Raw genomic sequence first — 8,969 nt, 5'->3', positions numbered from 1 at the left:
AACATCAAAATACATATTTTTTTCAAGCTCACAAGGAGCAGTCACCAAGGTGGACCACATTCTGATCCATAAAACAAACCCTGAACAAATTTGAAAGAATAAAAATCATACAAAATATGCTAGAAATCAGTAGCAATTAAACTAGAAATTATTAACAGAAAGATAGAAAATAGTGAAATGTTTGGAGATTATACAACATGTAAAGAACACATGGGGCAAAAAAGAAGTCTCAAGAGAAATCAAAGATATTTTGAACTAAATAAAAATAATGTAAGTTATAATTCCTTATTTTGTGTAATGCAGCAAAAGTACTTAGAAGAGTATCTGTAGCACTGAATCCATGTGTTAGGAAAAAAACAAAAATATAAATCTGTAATCTAAGCTTCACCTTAGGAAAGTGGAGAAAGAAGACAAATATAAACTTGAAGCAACCAGAAAAAACAAGAGATAAAAACTATAGCAGACACCATTGAAGTTTAAAACGGGAAAACAATAGAGAAAATCAATAAACTACAAACTGTGTTTTTGAAAAGATCAATAAAACTGATAAACCTCTAGCAAGTCTAACAAAACAAGAAAAGAGAGAAGACAAAATTACTCGTAGCCAAAATGAAATAGGAGCATCACTGCTAATTCCATGGACATTAAAAGAATAATAAAGGAGTATTATGAACAACTGTCTACACACAAATTTGATAACTTGGATAAAATGGATGAATTTCTTGAAAGACAAACTACAAAACTCACACAAGGAGAAACAGGTAATGTTAATAGGCCTTAAGATATTGAATTAATATTTAATAACCTTCCAAATAATAATATCGAGGCACCAAGCCCAGATGGCTTCACTGGTGAATTCTAATACCTAAGGAAGAAATCATATTGATTGTCTACACTATTTTCCAAAAAAATAGAAACATAGACAAAACTTACTGACTCATTTTATGAGGTCAGTATTACTTCATATTAAAGCCAGTTAGACCTTACAAGAATGGAAAACTGCAAACATGAAATAGATGCAAAAATCCTCCACAAGTATTAGCAAAATGAATCCAATCATGTATTAAACTTCCCCCCCCCATCAGTAAAGATTTATCCCAGATAGGAAAGATTGTTTCAACATTTGAAAATCAATGTAACCCATCACATCAACAGACTAAAAGGAAAATCATATAGCCATACCAACATATGCTGAAATAGCATTTAATGAAATCTAACACTCAAGATAAAAATTCTCAGCAAGCTAGGATAATGGGGAACTTCCTCATTTTGACAAAAAGTATCTACGTAAAACCCACAGCAAACATTATACTTCATGATTGGCAACAGTATGCTTTTCTACTAAGAATAAGAACAAGGCAAGCACATTCTCTCTTACTACTCCTATCAGCATTGTACCAAATGTCATAACTGGTAAAATAAGAAAAGAAAATTAAAGTATATATAAATATAAATGGCAAAGAAATAAATCATCTGTCTTTGTTCACAGATGACATGGTTGTGTAAGTATAAAATCTAAAAGAATCAACAACTGAAAAACCTCCTGCAACAGTCAATACAATATTGAAGAAGAACAAAAAAGAAGACTGATACTATCTGACTTCCAGGCTTACCATATAGCTACAGTAATCAAGATAGCACAATGTTAGCAGAGGAATAGAAAAAAGTAGATCAACAGAACAGAATAGAGTGGGCCCAGATATAGACCTAAACAAATATAGTCAACTGATCTTTGGCAAAGAAGCAAAGGCAATTATTCAATGGAGAAAAGAGAACAGATTCCAAAACTAGGTATTGTAAGATTTGGATGTCCATATGAAAATAAAAAGATTCTAGACAGAGACTTAAGTGCAAAATGCAAAACTATAAAACTCCTAGAAGATAACATGGGAGAAAATCTAGGTGACCTTGCTTTGTTGGTTTGTTTTTAGACCCAACACCATAAGCATGTTAGTTCACACTCAGCCTCCAGCAATCTAACAAAATTACCATTTATTTGGTTGATGTTAATTTATGTTTCTAGCAGCTGCTACTCCAGATGAGTAGGTCTCTTCTGTAACTCTCTGGATTCACATCTATCTTCATATTTCAGGATGGCAGGTTTCCCTTTAACCTTACTTATCTGATGAGTCCAAGAAAAGTAACTGATTTTCAGTCCATTCAGCCTTTTTCTTGTTGTAAGGATGAGAGTAATGACTTCCAAGTCCTTTACATGTCAGAGCTGAAACCAGAAGTCTCCTCACTTCTGATTTTTTCACCCTGACACCCTCTTCTCATTAAGGTCTGTCAATATCGCCCTATTTAAAATTGCTAAACCCTCAACTATTACATCTCTATTCCTCACTACATTGCTCTAGCTTGTCCCATAAAGCTGAGTACCTTGGCCACCCCTTGCCACCTGCAGCCTGAGTGCCATGAAAGGCAGCAGGAAGTAGACAGATTCCTGGGTGGAAGGGGGTGGGTCCCTAGCGAGGCTCCACCTTCAGGTCACGGAGGGCCTGAAGGCTGGGGTCCAGGCTGCCAGTCCCCTGGACGGGAATGGGAACTTGTGGTTCCTTTTCTGGCCCCGCCCATTGCTGCTTGTAGACCAGTCAGCACACACTTCCTCCAGGAAGGGGAGGAAGACAGCAAAAGCAATTGTAACAAAAACAAAAATTGACAAATGGGATCTAGTTAAACTAAAGAGCTTCCGCACAGTAAAAGCCCCAGCTCAACCAGAGCTGAGCAGATGTGGAGACAACCAGCTGCAGAATGGAGCTACACACTCCAGGGGCTCCTCTCTGCTAAGAGCTACAGACATCAGAAGGACTGGCTGCAGAGGGGAGCTACCCGCTCTGCTGGGAGCTGAATATTTCAGGGGATACCCTGGCTGTGGAAAGGAGATGCCCCCTGTGAGAGACTGAGTTGTTCTATAGCTCAATAAAGCTCCTCTTCATCTTGCTCACCCTTTGCTTGTCTGCAGAACTCATTCTTCCTGGTTGTAGGACAAAAATTCAGGACCTGCCAAATGGCGAGGCGAAAATTGCGGTAACACAAGACGGTCTGAAACATACTTCTTGCTCTCCATGTTGAGGGGGAAGAGAAGGAGAGAAGAGCTGCAGCCCTTCGGGGAGCCCAGACCTGGGAGCTCCCCAAACCAGGGCTGTGACTACCTCTTTGAAGCCCTGCGGTTTTTGACATCTCCAAGCTTCTAGGCACCACCACATTCCCTAGTGCCAGTCAGAGTAACTGCTTGCTATGTGCCTGGTGCAGCTGCAGACTTGTAGAGAGCCGAAGCCCATGCCAGCACCTGGAGCTGCCCACCCTGTGGCAGCAGCTGGTTTGCCTGGCTGCACAGTGTGACCAGACCCGATGCTTGCTCACACATCTCTCACCATTCTACGCCTGACTCAGTCTTCCTTGGAGGCAAGGGATCCAGGCTGGTAGCATGAGCTGAGCACAGCCTGCCAGGCTGAGTAGGCAGAATGAGCCCAGCAGGCTCAAGCAAAACTCAGGCAAAGGCACCACTGGCCACAGAACTTTCTGGCCGGAAAGGCGGCACCTCAAAGATCCTATAACAAAGGGATAAAGAATGTAGGCTAATAACATAACCCATCCTCCAAGTTTCTATAGCACACCACCTCCGCTATTGAAATAGTAGTGGCAGTGGAACCCCTGCTTCTCAGTGATTCTCTTTCCCAAATTCTTTAAATGTATCAGGCCAGAAGCAAAGGTGGATATCAGAAGGAAGCAAGAGAAAATCTCAAGTCTGTGAGAGCATGGCAGTAACCAAGTTTCCATTAGGCTTGCTAACCTCTTTAAAACAATGAGGTTTCTCTGTTATAGCAGGTGGCCCATTGCTCTGGCATTTGAACCAGCAGATCTTCCTCACAAGTGAGCAGCTTAATTTAGTAACCTCCTCAGTCAAAGAAAAAAACTTTTAGAGAAAGTAGGATGCTATTCTTCATAAACAGTCAATCTAAATAAACTTTATTGTAAAATAAAACTAAATTTACCGACCCTACAGTCTAATGTTTAAGTATGCAGTCATCAGCTATGAAGATTCACTATTCTATTAATCTAGCATTCAACTGCAACAACAAAAGAGTATAGTTTTTTGTAATTTCTCCTCTGCAAATCTTAAATTTTCCAAAAAAAAAAAAAAAGAGAAAAGGAAAAAGAATGACAAGTATGCATAATGAAAAACTACTAATAAAATGACATTTTAACTCAAATGAACAGCTTTTGTTAAAATTGCAAAAAGTTAAAATACAATATTTTTATATTTTTATAGGGCATTTGATTTAGGGCACAAGTTTCTGTTGCTGTAATAAGGCAATATGGTTTGGAATTTAAATTCTTTTTTAAAAAATCATGTGGTTTAATTTCAGCTTATAGAATATAAAAAATGTCTGAAGGTTACTCTGATATTTTTTTACCAAGTTTTATAAAAAAATCTCTGAAACATTTAAAAGATAAGACACAAAAATTTCATTAAGAGCCCACTGTATACTTAAAATGACACTTGATGTATTTGAAAATGAATTGAGGCTTGAGTGTTAGAGAAGTGAAAAACCATCCATAAATTATCTATAAATGTGGTAAAGCAAATGAATTCTCAGTCATTGATTATTTTTAGAATGTTCAACTCTGCAGTCTTACAGCCAAACAAGAAACAAAACACAGGAGCTTCCTAAAATATATCTATATATAAAATAGTTCTTTAAGATACCATTTTAGAAGTGTTATTTTATACCTGGGGTCTCTCATCAAGGTATAAAATGCTTATGTTAATTCATATTGTACTTGGTACTGTATTTTTCTTTAAAAATTGCATGTATATTAAAAAATAGAGCTACCATTGCTTTTGCTTAATTATATGATCTTGGTGATTGATACACACAAAAGTATGAGTGAGTAAAATTCTCTACATTTATCATTCAGCTAGTTTAATCAATTAGTTCCTGGTTGACTAGATTTTCTAAATTCAATTGGAGTTTGATCTAAGTTAAGAGCACATGCATTCCATAGTTATAAATGATTATAGAATTTATGTTCCTTAAATCTTCTAATTTTACAGTAAGAAAATTGCATAAAAACAAAAATCAACTCAAAATGGATTAAAGACTTAAATGTAGAACCCAAAACTATAAAAACCCTGCAAGACAACCTAGGCAATAAAAACATTCTGGAGATAGGAATGGGCAAAGATTTCATGATGAAGACAGCAAAAGCAATTGTAACAAAAGCAAAAATTGACAAATGGGATCTAGTTAAACTAAAGAGCTTCTGCACAGTAAAATAAACTACTGACAGAATAAACAGACAACTTACAGAATGGGGGAAAATATTTCCAAACTATGCATCTGATAAAGGTCTGATATCCAGCATCTATAAGAAACTTAAACAGATTTACAAGAAAAAAAAACAAAAACAAAAACAAATAACCCTATTAAAAAGTGAGCAAAGGACATGAACAGACAGTTTTCAAAAGAAGACACACCTGCAGCCAAAACACATACAAAAACAAAGCTCTGCATCATTGATCATTAGAGAAATGCAAATCAAAACCACAGTGAGATACCATCTCACACCAATCAGAATGGCAATTGTTAAAAAGTCAAAAACTAACAGGTGCTGGTGAGGTTGTGGAGAAAAATGAATGCTTATACACTGTTGGTGGGAGTGTAAATTAGCTCACCCATCTGGAAAACAGTGTGGCAATTCCTCAAAGGCCCAAAAACAGACATAACATTCAACCCAGAAATCCCTTTCCTGGGTATATACCTAAGGAATATAAATCATTCTATCATAAAGACACATGCATGCGTATGTTCGCAGCAGCACTATTCACGAGAGCAAAGACAAGGAATCAACACATATGCCCATCAACGGTGGACTGGATAAAGAAAAAGTGGCACATATACACCATGAAATACTACACAGCCATAAAAGGAATGAAATCATGTCCTTGCAGGAACATGAATGGAGCTAAAGGCCATTAACCTGAGCAAACTAACACAGGAACAGAAAACCAAATAACTGTGTGTTCTCATTTATAAGTGGGAACTAAATGATGAGAACACATGGACACGTGGAGTGGAACAATAGACCCTGGGGCCTACGGGAGGGTGGAGCATAGAAGGAGGGAAAGGATCAAGAAAACTAAGTAATGGATAGTAGGCTTAATACCAGGGTGACAAAAACCCTTCTGACATGAGCTTACCTATATAAGAAGACTCCACATGTGCCCTTGATCTTAAAATAAAAGTTAAAAAGAAAAAGAAAAAAAAATTGCACTCATGGAGGGACAGAGATTTTTAGACCACCAAGCCAGAACTACAATCTAGATGCCCCCATCCCAGTTCAGCTTTTATTTTGTAAACACAATTTAAGTTTTGGTTAAGATTATATTTTTATTGTATTATATTCCTTTTTTTGTAGCACTTCTAAGTGAATGAGACTGACTTATGGGTCAAACCACCACTATCAAAATAAAAGCTGAAATTAAAATTCCTTTCCCTCCTTTAAGAAGTTGGGTGAGAGCAAGGAACATCCATATCCCAATGCCAGGTATTTGAGCCAGACAGGAATTAACCACTTACTAGATTCTAGAACTTGATTTTGTTAAAGCACCAGTTAGAAATTCCGTTATATGTAACTATTAGCCAACTTAACCAAGAAAGTGATATTGTACCAGATGAGTGATGAATAAGCATGTAATGTCATTTTATTGTTACTATTATTGGTTACAGTCTATTCTTACTACTTTACTCCCTCCACATACTGTAAATGTATCATCATGTCACTCCAAATTCAGAAATTTTCAAATCTCTTTTTAGCTTGTGGCACTGCATGATGCCACCCATGTTTATAGTTATTCAGTTCCAATCTACTTCAAACCTCAGATGTGAAAAGATGACATTTCTTACACATTAAGATAAACAGTCCTTTCCTTCTATCACTTCAGGGAATATGTTAGTTGGGTGCTATAATTTTTGCATTTTGCTGTTTATAATATTAATAGCTATGGAATAAGTGTACTATTGAACTGTCAAGAATGATTTGTTACCAGATGTTAGCATAATTTGCCAGCTGTCAAATTTTAATAATTTTTATTTGCCTAAAATGTGACACTTAACTTTCATGGTAAATCAAGACATATAGCAGGGCTTATTTGGTATTACAGAAGCTAAGAAAAAGCTTGCATGAGGCTTGATAGTTTCAACACCTTGAATTGAGCATACACTTCGCACATGGCATTTTGAATATTTTTTTTTTCTGATACATTGAAAAGTTGTACTTTGCCTTATGCTTTTTATTCACTGAGCTTTGTGTAGAACTAGATAACTTACATCTCTTCAATACCTACAAGCGGGATGCAACAATCAAAATATACTTTAAAATGTTAGTTTTATCATTTAAATTTATTTCATCTTATTTCCATTCTCTGATAATTTCAAGTAGGTGCAAAGAGAGAAACTAATTATTTAAAATAAACAAATATCCTTTTCACAAGATGGCGCCGAAAGCGAAGAAGGAGGCTCCTGCCCCTCCTAAAGCCGAAACCAAAGCGAAGGCTTTAAAGGCCAAGAAGGCAGTGTTGAAAGGTGTCCACAGTCACACAAAAAAAGAAGATCCTCATATCACCCACCTTCCGGAGGCCCAAGACACTGCGACTCTGGAGGCTGCCCAAGTATCCTCGGAAGAGCGCTCCCAGGAGAAACAAGCTTAACCACTATGCTATCATGAAGTTTCCTCTGGTCACTGAGTTGGCCACAAATAAGATAGAAGACAACAACACACTTGTGTTCATTGTGGATGTTAAAGCCAACAAGCACCAGATCAAACAGACTGTGAAGAAGCTCTATGACATTGATGTAGCCAAGGTCAGGTCAACACCCTGATTCGGCCTGATGGAGAGAAGAAGGCATATGTTCGACTGCGTGATTACGATGCTTTGGATGTTGCAAACAAAATTGGGATCATTTAAACTGAGTCCAGCTGGCTAATTCTAAATGTGTGTATATCTTTTCACCATATACATCCCTCTCTGTCAATTTCTGGTTGGGCTGGGAGGCCATACGGAGGCACTGATGTAACAGAGCTTGGTTAGGACTCTGGTTCTACTTATCCTTTTGAAACACTCACCCTGCCGCTCCATCATGCGTGATCAGTCCAGAGATCTTTGTGACTAGAAGTGTCCTAGGAAAACCAGAACTCAGAACTGGCCTCCATGGTTGAGGGTAAAAAGAAGCTTTACAAGAACCCCTTCTTTTATCCCTGGAAGATGATGTGTGTGAAACCAATGCCCAGAGTTTGAAGGGCATTAGCATCCATTTCAATGGAGTATGGGTTGGCTAGCTTTCGGGTAGCATTTTGTCCTCACATACCCGTCTACTACCTCCAACCAGTCTGTCTGCTTCCCTCACCCCTTGCCCAATAAAGAGCAAGGACTTCAGAGGAAAAAATAATAATAATAAAAATAAATAAACAAATATTTGTGACTATTTTAAAATATTGACATTTTAATTTATTATATGCATATCATTTGAAAAATATAAATTCAGCCTATCAGTAATTTTTACAAACTCTTTTAGGTACTCATCTTTGATACCATGGGTGGTGGTATCTGTGTCCATACCACAAACTTGATTTGGTCATTTCATTCAAGTGACTTATCTAGCAGAAATACAAACAACCACCAATGCCAATGGTATCACTTTCATTTCCATTATTAAGCATTAAGTTTGAAAATGTTCAGCCACTTGTGTTTAGGGCAAAAAGAGAGAACCAAAGTTCTCCGTATCTAGCAACTTACCAAACCTGATATTTTTTTCTCTCCATTTTGTTTTCTGTGACTTTGAAAGCTAATAATCTACAAAGTAAGTTCCATTAAGTTCATGTTTGAGAAAATCTTTGAAAATGATTTAATAAACTTATTAAAATGTATTATCACTAAAATACTTAAAAATTTACAATGATGAAGA

General features: G+C 37.0%; 1 pseudogene; it reads left to right on the top strand.

Moving 5' to 3' along the window:
* The first annotated feature begins 7,498 nt into the window (after nt 1–7,498).
* Nucleotides 7,499–8,299, top strand: LOC105551533 (annotated as a pseudogene).
* Nucleotides 8,300–8,969: the final 670 nt, after the last annotated feature.

This window comes from Mandrillus leucophaeus, unplaced genomic scaffold, assembly GCF_000951045.1.
Source record: "Mandrillus leucophaeus isolate KB7577 unplaced genomic scaffold, Mleu.le_1.0 Scaffold525, whole genome shotgun sequence".
In the NCBI taxonomy this organism is placed as follows: domain Eukaryota; kingdom Metazoa; phylum Chordata; class Mammalia; order Primates; family Cercopithecidae; genus Mandrillus; species Mandrillus leucophaeus.
Note: the sequence above shows the minus strand (reverse complement) of the source record. Positions and strands in the feature narration are given on the sequence as shown.